The sequence below is a fragment of the Cibotium barometz genome, chromosome 2 (genome assembly GCF_041138505.1).
Source record: "Cibotium barometz isolate CiBa-2024 chromosome 2, ASM4113850v1, whole genome shotgun sequence".
NCBI classification, from domain to species: domain Eukaryota; kingdom Viridiplantae; phylum Streptophyta; class Polypodiopsida; order Cyatheales; family Cibotiaceae; genus Cibotium; species Cibotium barometz.
This window is the reverse complement of record NC_141047.1, coordinates 58,928,560-58,947,736: the sequence shown is the minus strand read 5'-3', so window position 1 is coordinate 58,947,736 and position 19,177 is coordinate 58,928,560.

Sequence of the window (19,177 nt, the reverse complement as noted above, 5' to 3'; positions counted from 1 at the left end):
TATGTCTGGGGCCAGGAGAGTCTGAGAGTAGCACTATACGTCCATGGTCAGGATGCTTGAGACATGAGAGTGTGAGCACTGAGTAGTGCTATGGATAAAGGGAAAAAGAAGGTTGAAGGAATTGGCATTACAGGTTATAAGTCATTTCAAGTTCTGAAAGTTTGGATGAGGAACTTGGCATACCAGTTTTATGCACACCAGGTGGTGCAAGACAGGATAGATATGTGCCTCCACATGCTAGAGTGATAGGTGTTCAGAGTGATCTGCATGCATTGCAGAGATCCCAAAGGGTCAAGTTTGTTGACAGGATGACATATCGTGACTTTGCTATGCATTACGCATATATGACCTCTTTGGTGAAGCATGTGGAACCTACACGCTATACATAAACTATTGGGAAGCATGTATGGGAGAAGGCAATGGATGCTGAGATGGATGCATTGGTTCATAATGAAACTTGGAATTTGGTTGCCTTACCATCACAAGGCAAAAATGTCATTGGTTGCAAATGGGTTTATAAGGTGAAATGCAAATCCGATGGTTCCATTAAGCGCCATAAAGCACGGTTGGTAGCTAAGGGTTATGCACAAACCCAAGGCTTGGACTATGATGAAACATTTAGTCTAGTTTTGCAAAGATGGGAACAGTGAGAGCAGTCGTTGCTACGGTTGCAGCAAATGGTTGGGAAATGCATCAAATGGATGTGAAAAATGCATTTCTAAATGGTGATTTACAAGAGGAAGTTTATATGGCATAGCCAAAAGGATATGTACACTCAAGGTACCCCACTCATGTAGGCAGATTAAGGAAAGCATTATATGGTTTGAAGCAAGCACCTCGTGCTTGGAGTGATAAGATAAACCGATATCTTATCTCCCTTAGATTTCAGGTTTCTTCAGCAGATTCTTCACTCTATGTGAAGAAAACAGATCATGGAATTGTCTTACTTGTCATCTATGTGGATGACTTGATTGTCTCACAGGAGATCATGCTACATATGTTATGCATGTCAAGAAGGCATTGAGTAGTTTGACATGAAAGATGAGTGAATTGAGATATTTTCTTAGGATTAAAGTGATCAAAGACCATGCAGGGACATGGTTAGTGCAACGCCAATATGCATTGGATATGTTGGCAAAATATGGGATGACATGGTGTAAGCCAATGAGTACACCTTTGGAGCAGAATGTGAAGCTGCGGGCTGATTTTGGTGACGAGTTGGATGATCCATCTATGTATAGAAAGATGGTTGGCAGTCTTATTTACATGACTATCACATGCTCGAATCTTAGTTATGCTGTGCAACTAGTAAGCCAATTTATGCAAAGACCACTGCACATTATGGTCTTCTTTATGAGCATGGTAAAGGCTTGGATGTACACGGCTACACAGACGCCGATTGGGCAGGTAGCTCATATGATATGAGGTCTACTAGTGGTTATGCCTTTACATTTGGAAGTGCAGTGGTGAATTGGAGCAGCAAGAAGCAACCTACTATTGCTTTATCTAGTACAAAGGCTAAATACAGGGGTGCAGCCATTGCAACATGTGAAGGAGTATGGTTAAAGAGTCTCTTGGCTGATTTGGTGAGCCTATTGATGGTAAGGTTCTCATTCATTGTGACAACATGAGCAGCATACAGTTGGCCAAGAATCTAGTTTTTCATGTGCAGACCAAACATATAGAGGTCCACTATCATTTTGTCAGAGAGAAAGTGTTGTATGGTACAGTGGATTTGCAGTATGTGAACACTGAAGTGCAGGTGGCCGACATCTTTACAAAGCCACTTATTAGCAGGGAGAAGTTTGAGTACTTCCGTACTATGTTGGGAGTACATGGGATGAGCTTGAGGGGAAGTGTTGAGAGCTTTGATAGCCCAAGCTCATCTACATCTTCATCTATGGCAGTACATCAGGAGCTTGAGAGGGGTTGTTGAGATTCAAGCTCGATGTTAGCTTGTGCCAGTTGCACTATGTGTTGGCATGTTAGGTAGTAACATGTGTGAGACATAAATGACCACGTCCAGCTAGTCATAGTGTGTGGACATTAGCTAGGGTTAGCACTGTGTGGACACAACACATGTAGTATGTTGTAGATTATGGATTATGGCTTTATGCATTGTGTGAGAAGGGAGATGGCTTCCCTCTATGGTTAGGGTTTGCTTAGTACATTAGGGTTTTCTCATGTGTGTGTGTCTCCTCTCCCTCTACCTACGTTTCATCAACAATAGCCTCCAAGCTTTTAGCCACACATAGCCACAAACCCCATGCTCCAACCCATCAAAGAGATTCGCCAAACCGCCTTCTACAGCAGCTGCAAAAATCGCGAATTCACTGGCGCCTTTTTTTGAAGAGAAATGGAGATCTTGTCTACACCAGATGAAATGGCTCTAATTGCTTGTGGCCCTAGGGGTTTTCAAGGGTACTCTACAAGGTGGTGAAGATAGTTTTTGATTTGATCAAGTCTATAGTGAGATCCAAGCTCTTCATCAAATCTACAGGTGACTTTGGTAAAACAGAGATTAACCATTCAATGTTTGGTCAAATCTTGTGTTTCTTGGCTTAATCCTCTACCAGACTAATTTTTATTGATGGCCTTGAAAGGATTTGAGCTCATTGAAACTCTAAGGTCCCAGATTTGGACTCCCTGCATACTCTGTTTTTTGCACATAAAATAAAGGATTAATTTGCTAATCAATGATTAAGGAGCACTAATCACTATATTTTGGTGTGATTGAGGGTTCAAATTAACCATTGGGTATCTGATACAGATCCCTATAACTTCAGATTGCAATTTGAAGATGGTTTGATGCTCCAACCATTCCGTACAGATTTATTACCCTTGGTTTAATGTAATTTTTGGTGAATTTATGCTGATAAATCTATTGATAAATCTATTGTAATCATCACCTAAACACCAGATTGAGTTGTAAAAGGGTAGACACTACCCTTGAGTCTTGAAATTGGATCAAGAGGTAAGACCCCCTTCACATCATCATGAGTACTTCACAAGAGATAGCCAAATTTAATGGGGAGTAGTTTTACACATGGCAGACAAAAACCATGTATCTGCTCACATGAGAGGAAAAATCTATGGGGGCTAGTTGAGGGAAGAGATGAATGCCTAGAGGTGAGAGGGAAAAATGAGTGGAAGAGCAGGAATGAGAAAGCATTAGGACTTATCGCACTCAGTTTAAATGATGAAATCATTCATCACATCGCAAGGATACAATGGGCAAAAGATGCATGGGATGAACTCAATAAATTATTTGGTACTCAAGCAAAAAATTCAAAGATAAATCTGTTAATGCAATTCTACAAACTGGATATAAGGAAAGTGAACCTTTGATCACACACTTGAACAAATATAAAAGTATTAAGCAACAACTGTTAACCCCATTTGCAAAAAGGTAGAAGATGATGAGACACTAGCAGTGCTTCTGAAGAGTGTGGACAAAGCTAAATATAAAAACATTATAGCAACATTAAAGAATGTACCTAAATTGAAGCTGCACGAGATAGAAGGAGCTCTACTAGAGCAAGAGACCAAAGTCAAAGAGAAGAAATGGCTGGACTCAACAACTGGAGAAGAAAAAGCATTCTTCACCCGAGGAGGATTCTCTCGAGGATGAGGAAGAGGTAGAGGTAGAGTAGGAGGAAGGACCTTCACTTGCCACAACTATGGGAAGCCAAGACACATGGCAAGAGACTACTACAACAAACCCAGTGGGGAGAAGGAACGACATCGGCAAACTTCATTGAGGCTCCTAAGGAAGTGGAGACAGATCATCTTTTCTGAGAGAGAGAGAGAGAGAGAGAGAGAGAGAGAGAAACCCCATAACCCAATGTAACTTGCCCCAATAGAGTAAAACCACCTCTGAGCCACCGATGATGTAGGCCATGTGGTAGATGTATGTGTGAGCACTTTAGTCAAGGTCACCGGCACTTGTAGTAGCCTTGGACACATAGAGAGAGAGAGTGTGTCAAGGACTATGAGTTTAGGGACTTGAGGCACTAGTCGCAGACTACCAAGTAAGAGGGAAACTTGGTATAGGGTCCAAGTGTGCTAGGAGTATTCACTTGAGGAGAGGTGTTGAAATATACAGGTGAATAGGGTGTGCACGGGAACAAGCCCTTAGCAAGAGGGTGTAAAAGAGAATCTGTAAATGAGAGAGAAGCTGTGAAAAGGTGAGAACTATCTACTGGGAGAGAATAAAGGGTAGCATGAGAAGATTTAGGAGGTGTGGAGATATTTTGGGAAGAGGTGGAGAGAATCAAGCAAAAGAGGTGGAGAGAATCAAGCAAAAGAGGTGGAGTGAATCAAGGAGAGATCAATGGGATTAGATGCTTGGATGTAAACTCTATAAATTGAGGCATTGGCCTAACGAGAATTTGCTGGTTTTTTATTATCCACCATGCCTACATTAAGCTATCAGTCTTCAATTGATGTGTCCACCTTCTTACCACACGACTTTTAGCCAAGGCACTAGATTCATTTAACCCTTTAGAGGTCTTCTCCCCTTTTAAAGCTTTATTCTCCCACATTGAAAAGATTCTATTCTAAAGATCCCAAATCTGTCTTGTACACGAAAAGCAAGCTGAAATACAGGATCATACTTTGTGAGTCCATAAGAGAGCTCCTCTTTCTCCACAAGAATCCCAACCTCTAAAAGACAATGTCTTCGTAATATTCCATCAACCTTTTGGTGTCATGCCACATATTCCTCAAACTCATGGTGAAAAAACTTGATTTTCTCAATCTGGGACATCTTTGCACGGTAGTCATTATCATTATTATGATCCCATGCAAGAAGTTTTGCCTCTTCAACTCTGAGAGCAGCATAGATTTTCCAATCTATAGTGCTGTAGTAAGGACTATTTGGATTTTCCTTTAATAGTTCCATCCTAGCGTCAGAGCAGAGTGTGAGCCCCCAATGACATAATAGTTATAATTCTGACATTCTACCATTTTAAGCTATTTTTATTGGGACAATCTTGGGGGTCTACCAAAACAATAAATGGGACCACTGTGGCATGGGGATTTACCTTCATTTTCTTCTTAAGATTATTCACATGTACTGTGTGAGGTTGCCCGCTATGTAGAAAAAGGGATAGCAAGAAGATATGCGAAAACAATAAAGTGCCCAAGGAGAAAGTGATGGTTTTTTTGGGCTGAAGTGCTTTTAGGGCAATTTTACTAGTAGTAAAAAAAAAGAAACTTTTGAATTATTATATCATGCTCACTATTTTTGGCATGCTTATGTAAGCAAAGTTGATGCACCGCATCAACTTCTCCACAGAAGCTCGATGTCGTGTGTCAGAAATTCCGGACATGAAATCACCTGCCTCTATAGCTGTCTATCCAACAGCCTTGGAAATACCACGAGCCTGGGGCACTACCAGCACACTGGCTGGAACACTTCTCACACAATTCACCACACCACCCACACCAGAAAAATAGCACAAACAAGACTTTATTTCAGAACAAATCTTCGTCTCTACAAAGTTGGATATCCAGAATATCCTCATAACCATCCTCCTTTAACACCCACTCATAATCTGCCCACTCTCTCTCATCTATGTTAATTACAACTGACCAATATCCTATATCACTATCAGAGTATACAATCTCAAACATTGAAGGATCTTCAAAATACAGTTCATGGATATTTGAACCCAGCTCCAAAACAAGATACATGTCTGTAGTAGGCTACTCTCCAAGCTTCTCGCTATCACGAGTTGCACCCCAACAAAGCAAATATATATACAGCGCTGTCAGCACTAGTCGGTTTTCCTAGAGTTAGTGCCACCCTTGCCTTCTTTCTAGAGTTAGTGCTCTCTTCCTCCTTCGCTGCAGTCGACACACTTCTCTCCTTTTCTACTGTCCCCACGCTTCTTCCAGCTGCTCGCTCTCCTTCCTGGCCTTTAGTTGCCGCCAGCCTTCTCTTCTACTGCCCACGCTGCCAGAGGCGGCCCACTCAGCAACAACAAACTTCTTCTCTTGGTCGGCACCAGCCGACCTTCCTTGTCTTCGTAGTTTCAGTCGCCGCCACCTCTTTTCACCTTTGCTTCTCTACATGCCGTCGACCCTCCTCTACTTTTTTTTGACTCACCTTCCCTCCGTGTCCCCCCGCTCATAGTATTTCCACACACTTCAGAAGACAGGCGCCGCCCTCTTGTTGTGTTGCCACATTCCTCCTTCGTGTTCTGGAGAAAATGCGCCACCAGGCCTGAATCGGTGTCTTCTCTTCTCTCGAATCCCCTGCGCCACCTTTCTCTTTGCCACGCACACGTCCCTCATCACCTTCCTTTCTGGACCTTCAAGATCTAGGTCATGCACACATTAAATTGGCATCCCAATAATTAATTGCCCCCATGCTTCCATGCACATTTTCGAATATAACCTGCTAGTGCCCATTTTTATTTTTTGGGACACGCACACATACAAAGCGACCGAATGACTGATATCATCTCCAAAAGACCACGCTATACAAGCTACTCTTATTTTACTAGGCTTTGAAAAACCTTCTTTGCCAAAATGGCTATCCCACGAAAAGTTTGAATGGGTGTGCGCACTGTGTGTGCAAAGCTAAAAACAAGAAGAAAGGTTGCAAGTGATCCAGATGAGCTAAGGATAGTCAAGGATGCTTTGAGAATTCACAGGGAAGAGCAAGCAAATGAAAGAAGGAAGGCAATGGATCATAGAGGAAAGTGTTTTGCATCTCCACAAAAGTACCTTGGGCTAGTTATTGATGGAATGGACTAGAAAAGAACTTGCTTGCCTCACTTTGCTAGGCTGCCTAAGGACATTATTATAGAAGGCACACTTGTGCAAATGCATTTGGTTGGTTGCCTTGTATACAATGCTCAAGTTCACCCACGGGTTTTTTTCACATATCCAAATATCCATAATGATCCAAATCTAAGCGTCATAATCATTCATCATGTGATATCTAATCGGGAAGGTGCATTGCAAACAAGCATATTATATTTATAGCTAGATAACACTGCAAGAGAGAATAAGAATCAAATAGTTCTTGGATACCTAAGCATGTTGGTTTACCTAGGGTTGTTTAAGAAAGTGAAAGTGAATTTTCTACTTGTGGGTCACACTCATGACCACATTGATCTGATGTTTAACACGTTTTCAAAAAACTTATCTCACCACAATGCATTTACTTTGCCGACCATGATGACACTTATAGAGAAACTTACACACCAAAGCCAATGGTAGAGCATTTGAAGGAGACAATGGATTTCAAGTTTTTTGTTAATGGGCCAAGGATAGAAAAAAGGAGGTTCTTGGAGCAGTTGAATGATCTAAGTTATCAACATGCCTTTCTGATTAAACCTGTAGAAGAAAGTGGTCAAACTTTATTGTATGGAAATATTTTCTCTACCGATGCAGAGTGGCTTCCTGCAGGTGGCCTTAAAGTTCTCAAATTTATTCTACACATGGGTATGCAAGCTTAAAAAATGGCACCCTTGGAAAGCTTAAAGGAAGCAAAGGAGGCAAACAAGGTAGGTCATGCTATGGACTTTCAAAGGTGCATTGCAGAGAGACGATCACTAATCGAGAAGGCAAAGCAGTATGTAGGAGAGCAAGATGTAAAATGGTGGGACACGTTCTTTGAACAACAAGAAGAAATACTTGAAAGGAATATCAATAACTCATGGAATCTAGCTAGTTCTTTTCAGTGGCCAACTCTTGCTGAAAAAACCACTTATTTTGTAGCACCAATTCCAACAGAGATCGATAAACTTCTTCATGGAGAAGCAAGAGACATGTACATAGGATCCAGACGATCGAAAGAAAGGCTAAAAAGAATTCAAGAGATGTGGAGTGGTGATCCACAAGACATAAAAGAGGGTACCCTTGTTGCTACCCTAGCTGAGGATGATGCTTTAAAACATTCGTTTTGGATTGGCAAGGTAATAGATATTAACAAAGATGAAATTGGTGAGCATACATTGTCACTAACTGGATGAGAACAACTCATGCAATTGCATTTGAGGGAAAGTATAGCTTGGAAATGGTAAATACAACAAAAGGAAAGGGCAAGCGCAAGAGGGAAAAGAACACTTCTAGCACTAGTGTACTACCACTTAATGAGGTAGATATTTTGGTGTTTGACTTTACTCTCACAAAAGTAGGCTACTTTGCGAAAGTCAACCATTTCTATTTTACAAGAGAAGATCCCTTGCTTCAATAACTTTGAGCTTGGTAGCACATCCTTGGGTGTGCTAACACGACAGCGAACCCAAGGAGTCTTAGCTTCAGGTGTACACATAGAAGAAAAAAATGTCTTTGTGGATAGTGATGAAGAGGATGCCTCGTCTACCTCCTCAGAGGAAGGCACACCAACAAGTGATGGTGATGGTATAGGTAGTAGTGATGATGGAGCCATGACTATGCCATGAGTTGTATGTCTAAAAACCAACTCTTTTTTTAGAGTTGTATTAATTATCGAATGAATTGAAAAGAATGACTTTTGTGAATCGAATTTTGATATTGGATCTCATTGGTTGACCAGCTGGTCTTCAACAAAGAGTCCGGATGATATATTTTGTAAAACAATGGACTCAATATTTTGGAGGATTATGATCAGCAATATTATGATTTTCATTGAAAGATTGTTTTAAAGACATGCGAATATGTTATAATGGCAATTTCATATTGGGTGTGTACATGGGATGCCTACCTTAAATTTTGCTTGAAACGCCGGCTAGGGGGCCTGGGAACTCTTTTCCTCGGTACCCGGGCAAAACATAACCAAATTTTTATAAAGGAGTCCCACCAATACAATGGTTGGGCGGTTAGCTAACCCATGGGCCGATTGGGGTAGGCTCGATCGGGGGATTACTACGATACAAATAAGTTACGATTAGTTACATTAGTTAGATTAAGTCTTAGGAAGACCCTTGTTCTGTGGGAGGGAATCAGCAGGTGTGCCTCGTTAAAGGAGGGAATCAGCAGGTGTGCCTCGTTAAAGGAGGAAAAAAGCGGTGATTCTATGGACCAAGTGTAAGTCTCTTCTTTGATCTGACCATGTGACTTTTAAGTTTGATTGGATCACTTTGGATAGTTAAGACTTTCACTCGTTAGATCAATTTTCCCGTTAGATGATTTTCTTGGTGGAATCGCCCGTGCCTTCCGAGCGAGGGAAGTTTTTCCAGGCTCAGTTTCAGAGGAACCGCTGGGCTACTCTCTTGTTGGAGGCCTCGAGTGTGGATCCCTACCCCGTGCGGAGGTCTGACATTGCTTCTACTGCCAGTGCCTTTGGAAGGGGCACCGCGGAGGGGGCGGGGGTCTCACAACAACAAGGCACTACAGGGCGTGAACACGCTAGGTAAGACACACGGGTGGAAATCTCTTTGTCAATGGCATGACAAAGGATATTGGTAGTGAGCATGTGTACATAATGTACCTTGCCCATCAAGTTCTTGCACAAGGGCTGGCTTCGGTCTAGTGATTGGCCAGGATGCAACTTGGCAAGGATTATGTGAGGGACACCCTGTTGTGGCAGTCTTGAGCCCTCAGATGAGTGAGTAAAATGAGCACATAGGCCGAGGACACCCATTCTCTGGGATGACTATTTTGTCAAATCTAGCCTATTGGAATTGAGGCCATCTCGTTTAGTAAAGATTAGGTGCTCAACCTCAATCCTGGTTCCCTTCCCACTATGGAACATGGATGTGTGGACTAGAAAATATAGGGCTCTATGCACAAGATCCTTGGTGAGTGAGATTTGGCAAAGGAACCCATCTAGTATCTTAATCTCCTCATAATTGTTTGTATTGTGGTAAGATTCAACATACTAGAGGGTAAGAGGGACATCCAGCCCCATGGGGATAGGTTTCTTAAGGTTGTGAGGCCAACCTTCTTTAGGAAAGGGGCTACTTCACGTAATTATACTGAAAGATCCCTGTCCCCACCGCGCAAAAATTCAAGGGTGCTAGCAGTGGAAGTAGCACTTCTTGCACAGGGTAGGGTCCCTCACTCGGGGCCTCTCCCATGTATATCCAGACAAGAGACTAATCCCATGTATATCCAGACAAGAGACTAATCCCTCGGTTCTTCCAAAACCAAACCCAGAAAAACTTCCCTCACCCGAAAACACGGGCAATTCCTCCAGGATATTTTTACTCTAACATAGTTTCAAGAGCCTTAACTAACTGAACTGATCTGACCAAACCCGTAAGTCCCATAGTCAAATCAAGGAAAAGACTTGCACTTGGATTGTAAAGACCTTGGAATGCTTTTTCCTCATTGAGAGGCACAGCCGTTGATTCTTTTCCATAGAACAATGTTTATCTAGGATTTACTTCATCTATCGTACCATAACAGAATTGAGTCTCATTTAGGGATCCATCAGTCCAGCCTAACCCCATCAAGTCCCGTGGGTTAGCCAACCGCCCAACCACTGTAGTAGTGATGGGATCCATTTAAGAATCTGGTTAGGTTTTGTCCCGGGTACTAGGGAAAAGAGTTCCCAGGCTCCCTAGCTCGATATTCATGCAAACTTAAAACTAGTCACACCACTTACACACCCAATATAAAATTGCATATTTCACAGATTCAGCTGTCTTTAAAACAATCTTTTAATAAAACTATAGTATCACTGATCATAATCCTCCAAAATATCCAGTTGAATCCTAATTTCTAATTTTTCTTTCATCGATGTACCTATGGCATCATTGGCAACCAGAACGCTCACCTCCTGTCCACTCAGGGGCCTTTTCGATAGTTCCTAGCTCAAAGTACCCGGTAATATATTCACTTAAAAAAAATCAAAATGGAATCTCCGTTGAAGATCAGCAAGATTAACCAACCAACAGATCCATATAAAAGAGCCATGGACTCATCTGTTGAGGACCAGCAAGGTCAATCAACCAAATCCATGCCCGAATTCAAAAAACAACTCTTACTCCTTGATTCAAAAATCTTCCCCGACGCACATGTGGGTATCTTCAGTGACCCAGAGCGCGGCGACCCAGAGCCCGAGCACCGTATGGTCAGCATCCTCTAGGATCCTTCGTAGGTCACCTAGCGCTTCACTCATAGGCCGCTTCCTTGGTCCCTCATCCACCGTACTGGAAGCTCACCATTTAAATTGATGGTCAAGACCTCGGTTGACCTTGTTACATGAGATGTCCTCCATTGACTCTTCGTCAACTGATGCAACTTTATCAGTTAGGTCTCCACGACTTCATTCACAAGATGATCAAAATGCTTCCCCAACATTCTTGACATAAAATAGTCATTTAAAAATAGGTCATAAATACATTTTCTATAACGAGCTCTCCTCTTTCCACATTGTTCCACATCAATCCACATTATTTAATCCACATCCATTTCATATGTATTCCCATTCTCATCCAATCACATCATTTTCATCTCATCACATCTTTCCTCATTTATCCTCATCAGATCTCATCCACTCGCATCTACCCATATCCACATCTCATCACATCACATTCATTCACATCTCATCCATCATATCTACCCCGATCCACATCACATCATATCACATCCATTTCACCTCACATCTCATTCATTCACATCTATCCCAATTCACATCCCATCACATCTCATCCATTCACATCACATCTCATTCATTCACATCTATCCTGTTTCACATCACATTCATTCACATCACATATCATCAATTCACATCTATCACATCACATTCATTCACATCACATATCATCAATTCACATCGAACACATCACATTCATTCGCATCACATATCATCAATTCACATCGATCACATCACATTCATTCATATCCATCACATTCATTCTCATCACCATCCCATTACATACATTCTATCCACATAACATCACATTGCATCTTTCTATGCATAAAAATCAAATTTAATAAGAATAACACTTTTATAATAAAATAAATTCCTTTATGCATCTTTCTATGCATAAAAATCAAATTTAATAATTAATATCAGTGATATCCATGCATATTAGGTGAATATGTACATGGAGTAATTAGAATATTTCCTTTAGATGCAAAAATGGTGAGAATTACTCTTTTGGAATAACATAAAAATAAACTTTATTTTTCACAAAATTCTGGAAAATTTTACCATAACCTCCTTTGTATGACTGACCATTTCTCATTTTTATCTTTCTCCACTTAACTTAATTAACTCAATTTAGAATTATAGAACTCCAATCTACACAATTTTCTAAATTCAAGAGAGTAAACAATAAGAAGAGTTTAATTAATCACTTAGTTAATCTTTCTACAATTAAGAAAGGTTGGAATGTTAAGAAGAGAAGGGGGTGGTGTTTTCATCAAAGGCATAGCATTTGAATTTAATTCAATCATTTGCAAAACATAAAAAATCAAGAAAACCATAAATTTTTCATTAAAATTCATAAACAAAGTAACAAAATTAGCTTACATGGAGCTTGTAAGCTCTCCTTTGGCTTGATGGATTGACGGTTCTACTATTGTTTGAAGCAATATCGGCCACCAATTCACTTTGGAGAGGATTAGGCCAAAAACAATTGAATTATTAAAAAATTCAATGTAGATGGCTCAGGACAAGAGTAGAGTAACAGTGCATAAACACCATTAAGCTTTTACAAAGAGGGAGGCTTCTATTTATAGGAAAAAAAGAGCCTCTAACCAAGAAAATTGATTCTAGAATTTTCTAGATCAGTTTGGTCAATTTTTGACCATTTTTAGGACAGTTCAGCTTACTTTTTGGATCTAGAGATGAAAATATCTCATTTTATTGATTAAAAATTAGGGGTAATTATGAGAAAAAGACACCTACTTCATGAGGGGAGATCCCCACACTGAGGTGTCAAAAATGCATCATTTTCTTTAGATATCTCATTTTTTAACTAATATCTCTTAATTTTTAACTAATAAACCTTGTACTCAGTCAACTCTTCATCTTATGTGCGAATTTACTCATTTTTGGATATTTTCTTTTATTCTTTGGATTTATCTCATCCCAATGCTTGGATTAATCCTATTGGCCCATAGGAACCTTAATTGGACCATAATCCAAAAATTTTTGAAAGTCTAGACCCTTAGGCTAACGTCCTTTATACCTATTTTCAATTAATTCCAATTGCACATTGGAAAGTTCTTTTTGAATTTCTATTTCAAGGGAAACCATTTTAGACACTAGGAGGATTTTTATATCCAAAAATATCTCAATTTTGAATTACCTCCCTCTAGACATTTTCTCTCTCCAGTTCAAAATAGGGTAAAACAGGATCTTTCTTTTATTTCAGAGAGGGGAATAATTATAAGATCAGAAGGGAAGGTTCTTCCACCTGTACACCTCAAAAGCTGGAGGGAGGAATCTTACATATACTATGGCGTGACACTTGGCTGATGGTGGATAGGTGACCTAAAAAGGTTATCAAGGGGGGTTTAGACCTAGACATGGAGGAGGTTCCCTTGGATGGATCGAAGCATTTTTGGGTCTAGGCAGCAAGGGTCATTCTGATGGTAAGGGACAATTCAATGAATGGACAATTCAATGAATGGATTCAAACAATCCAAATTCTACTTTCAATGCTCCTAAGATGGAGGGGTGACAAGGTGGATGTTGCATCATTCATGATGTGTGCAAAAAAGTTCCTTGTGCTCAATGGATTAAGCCCTCAAGTTTTGGGTCAATGTGCAGTCATTATGTAGTGAGCACATGTTTGGAAGGTGTTTTGGACCATGTGGAAAGATGGGTTTGGACTTTTTGGGCAAGTACTTGAAAACAACCAATTATACACCAGTTCTACCCTCTCTAGGGAGTGCTCTACCCACTTAGTGGTAAACCAATATACAAGGAGGCTAAAGGGATTAGTTGCACAGATTGCCCACAAAGACATGGATATCAACGTTGCATTGATTTGTTACTTACCAGAATGTTGTCTAAATGAAAGCGTTTATGCATTGATATCTTCTTACCCAATAGTGTTGTGGCCTTGGGGCTTTGTGGAATAATAAGAGATTTCTTTAGGTATTTCCCCTAGACAAAAGTAGTCTCGTTTCCCTTTACATCTTGATGTGGTAGCAGCCAGGCATTCAAGTCTCTCTCTCTCTTTGTTGCTAGTGGCCAACCTCTAGTGGGGTAGTGATGGAAAACATGGTGATGGTTCTCGCCATGGAGACAACATGGCAAGCCATGTACTCCTAGGTTTAAGGGGTTTGAGCTCATTCAACCCTCCATCTAGATGACATTAACACCTTCTTTTTCAAGCAATGGTGCTAGTTATCACCATGGGAACAAGGAAGTTGGCAAGCCATGTACTCTAGGTTTAAGGGGTTTGAGCTCATTCAACGTTCTGTCAAGATAATATCAACACCTTCTTTTTCAAGCAACTATGCATTTAACCTTCTCAATAAGAGTGAGGGTATGTGGGACAGTGATAGACAAAATTGATGTTGGAAGCAATTTTCTTGTTTTCCTTGCAAGATCAAACACCTCTTTTGCAAAAAAAAAAGTGCTTGTTCTTCCAATAAAAAGAATCATAGTTTCTTATCTTCGAGATATGAGCTCCAACATCTACAACCCTAGAAAGAAAAGCTTATGGTTCAACTCTATGGTGGCCAACTTCACAAGATGAGGACTACAAACAATATCCACATGTGTTGCCTCTCCTTTCTCTATAGCAAATGATAACTAAAGTAACTTTTCTTTCATCAAAATTGTATAGTCTAGAGATGACCTTGAAAGCACAACAAAAAGCAAAGTCCTTTAGGGAAAACTCCTTGACTATTGGCAACTTATTGGCAAAAGGGTTTCTCATGGGGCTTTTCCCAGCTCATAGATCACCCAAGGGTAAGCCTTGTTCTCTCCTCTCCATGTTCTATGGTGGCACCAGGCAAGAAGGCCCCCTATTCTTTCCTTTTCTTCTTGCTTTCTCTACTACATAGGTACCCAATGGCACACGACCCTTTCTTTTCTCTCCTTTCTCCCAACTCTGCATTGGTGGGCCAAGTGCAAGACACTTTCCTTCTTTCTTCCTATGGCCCACGTGGCTTGGGGGTTCACCTAAAAATATATAAGTATAGCATGTGAGTTCAAATGAAGGGATATTTTAATTCAAAATTTTAACATAAATATACAGAAATACATTTACAGAAGGGGTTTGGGTCATTTTATTCATGAAAAATTCACAGATAAAGGGGTTTTTTAAATACCCCTTGAACGCATGTGATACATAAGGTTTCTTATTAGTAGTGCACCCCTGAGCCAAGTGGCCAAGGGCCACAAGGGCCACAAGCCTACTCTTTCCTACATGCTCCCATAATACTGGCCAAGTGCTTTGATCATGGGAAGAGTTTAGAGAGTATTCATTTTGAACGCTTGAGCATAGAGCCATATAACAATGATGAGATTGCATAGCTCACCCTCATCTGGCCCCGCCGAGGAAGGGCCTTCTCAAGAAGAAAGTGGAGAACTTTGATGGAAAACCTTCTAGCAAGAGGGTCTTGGTTTGGTCTATTGTTGTGCCATCACTCTCTAAGCCCAGGATCGAGAAAGGTAAAAGCCTTGAAGCCTGCAAGGAAGAGACCTATGCCACTAAATGAGAAGTCAGTCTAAATAGATCCCTATGGGGTGACCAAGGCACAAGAGACTGGATCTCTTCACTTCTCTATGGTAGGTGGCATGTATCCCGTGTGGCTTATCTCCCTTCACTTCTCTTTGGCGAGTGGCATGTCTCCCTTGTGGCCTATCTCCCTTCACTTCTCTCTACAAGAGTGGCCAAGGCACATGTCCTCTCCTCTTCTCCCTGCCCAAGGGCAAGAGCCTATTTTTTAATCCTTTTTCTCATCTGCGCAGGCTACCAAGGCACCAAGCTTCCTTGTTCTTCTCCTTTGTGCAAGCGGTCAAGTCCAAGGCCTTTCCTCTCCACATGTTGTTGGCCGGCCAAGGTGTACGTGACCTTCTTTTTCTCTATGTTATCATGGCTAAGCGGGATGTGGGGTTGAGGCACACACGATAAGGGGGGACACTTTTTCTTTTTCTTTTTTTAAATATAAAGATTATTTTGTTTTTATTTTTTATATTAATTCAAGGGGGAGCGCACTGTGATGGTTAGGATTCCTATTCAAGACCCCATGGGACTTTGGGGGTATGCTATCCCGCACCGAATGTTATGCATCTATATGGGGATGAGGTGCAAGGGAGAGGCATAGCACTACGCCTCTCCCTTGCACCTCATCCCCATATAGAGCATAACGTTTGGTGTGGGCTGCCATACCCCCCAAGCCCCATGGGCTCTCCCTTGCACCTCATCCCCATATAGATGCATAACATTCGGCGCGGGCTAGCATACTCCCAAAGTCCCATGGCATCTTGGATAGGAATCCTAACCATCACACGCATATCTCATGGGAGCTTTATATATATGCATAACATTCAGTGCAAGCTAGCATGCCCCCAAAGCCCCATGGGCTCTCCCTTGCACCTCATCCCCATATAGATGCAGCACCGGCTAGCATATCCCTAAAGCCCCATGGGGTCTTGGATAGGCATCCTAACCGTCACATGCATAGCACATGGGAGATTTATATATATAGTTAATTAATTAAAAAAGAGAAAAATAAAACTCAATAGGTTTTTTTCGTTACAACAAAGAAAGAAAAAAATGTTGCCATATATATAGGCAGTGATGTGTGTGAACACACTTAGGACCGCCGGGGCACTTTTTCCCTCTTTAGGAGGTTTTTTCTCCCGGCTTGAATATACGCCCATTATTCTAGGGCTAACTTATCTTTGTACATTGACACAATCTAATACACTGTGTGTTGTGTGCATTCTTGCTTCTTCTTCTCCAAGCTTTGTGTGCTTTCCTGCAACCCTAATTCCAACAATTGGTATCAGAGCAGGTATAGGCTCCCAGGGCTACGCCACTAGCACCCTCCGACTCACGTTCTCCGATTGAGGTGAGCTTTCACGGAGCACTTGCAGGCCTTATACTCTGCAGATAACGCCCGTATAGGGCTTTGTGTTCTCAGAAATTGCATCTGAGGTCGTTTCGGGCTCCGTTTTTGCATTACAAGTTCTGTAGAGATGTTTTCGTCATTTTCAAAACAGGCATACATATTCTATTGTGGACCGTGCTACATAGCACGAGTTGTTTTCTATTCAGTCTTTGCTTCATTACAGGTAGCTTTTGCATCAGTTTCAGTCAGTGGCCATGGTTGATAACAGCAATGATGTATTTCGCATGTTGTCTGCTGATGACAAATTGGATGGAGATAGCAACTACCCACTTTGGGCATACATGATGCAACATGTTTTGGTTGCAAAAGGAGTGTGGAACATTGTGTAGGGTACGGATGTATGTCAAGGTTCTGTGGATGTAGGATCTGTTGAGAATGTTGCAGGTTCTAGCAGCTCTACTGTTGCTACAATTTTACCCACTGTTGAACAAGCTCGTTGGGATGGTAAAGATGTGCAGACTCATACCTTGATTGCACTTTCTGTCAAACGTAACATCACTCCACATATTTGTTTATCTAAAATAGCAAAACAGGCTTGGGATATTCTAGCTGGTTTGTATGCAGGTCGTAACGAGGCAAAAATCTCTTACCTGCATAAAGAGCTAGAATCGAAGATTATGCAGGAAGATGATGACATGAATTTTTTTCTTGCTGAGATTAAAGATCTCAAGAAACAATTGATTTCTGAAGGTGAAATTATTCCTGATCATTCTCTTGTGTAGACTGTTCTTGATGCTTTACCTGAGTCATATCAGACTTTTGCTTCCAGGTGGAGACTTGTTAGGATAGACCTGATGTTGTCAAGTATGATACTTTAGTCATGCAAGAAGCACAGTCCAAGTGCAAAATAGGGCTAGGCAGTGTGCAGTTGATCAGGCATTTGTTGCTTCCCAACAAAGAAGAAGTGGTAAGGTAGCCCCTTCCACTGTTTCTTCTCCTATTAGTAGGTCTGCAACTTCTTCTCCTTCCACAGGTAGCAACAATAGGTCTAAGAAGGCTCTTGATAAAGGCAAGAAAAAGATCAGGTGTAACTATTGTAAGGCAACTGATCATGTCATTAAGAATTGCCCTAAGCTAAAGACTAAAGAGGCAAAGAAGAAAGAGGCAAATGCAGCCACAATAGCGGATGCTTCTACAAATGCAGATTCTGTAAATGTTGTGCAAGATACATAATGGGTGTTTAGCATGTATTGCGAGTATGACCCATCTATACATGATGCATGTTTGGCAGTTCCTGTTGACTCCGATGTATGGTATTTTAACAGTGGTGCTACAAAGCACATTACCTCGCATTGTGATATGTTCACTTGTCTTGTCCTAATGGGAATACAGTCACATGTGCCAATTGTCACGCGTTTTTTTAAAAGATCTTTTGGGCTCGTGTACATATGGATGCGTGGTGTGTGTGAAGGCTTTGCTATGAAGGGCATTGCCAGGTGTACAGGGTGGATGGCTTTTGTTGAGCTTGTTGCAGGCCTGTCCGGAAGTGGTCTATTGGAGGTTCGCTGGTGGGGATGATATCAGCTACTCGGTCTTTGAAGTGTGTGCACGTCCCAAGTACAGTGGGTATTGGAAAGTTGCATCTCGAAGAGGTACAGAAGCATGGGCATTTAAGGTTGAAGGGAAAGTATTGCCTTGGACATTGGTGTGAAAGCATTGAGGGTGGCCATCACATTGGGCTTTAAACAATAGAAAAAAATATAATAATATTAACGTGGCCCGCCACTTGGCTGTTTGCCTAGATGCCAACGTGCTGCCAACGCAGACGTTCAGGAAGCTCCAGAAGGTTGGCGAAGTAACGTGTGGGAGAGCGTGGAGAGTCGGCGCAGCTGGAGACAAAAGGTGAGGTTGCCGTTTTGTTTTGGGGGCTCTTGGGCATGTGCAGCCGCTAGCGCATGCAGAGGAGGGCGACTGGTGAGCTGCAGCCAAGCGGACAGTGTTGAAGTAGTGTGGCTGCCTAGGGACTAGACATGGGGGCCTCCCTTGTGAAGAGCAGCGAAGACTGGAGCGTGGACGGACTAAGGTGGTGCAGTCAGTCAGAGTGGACGCTGATTATGGGCTGGTGATACAGGGGGTGGAGCATGCAGGAGAGGCCGCCTTGTTTGTAGAGGCTTTCAGGGCGCAGTTGCTGCAGGTACACACAGCCGGGGCTCCCCTGGTGAAGTGCAGCCTTGAAGAGGCGCTGAAT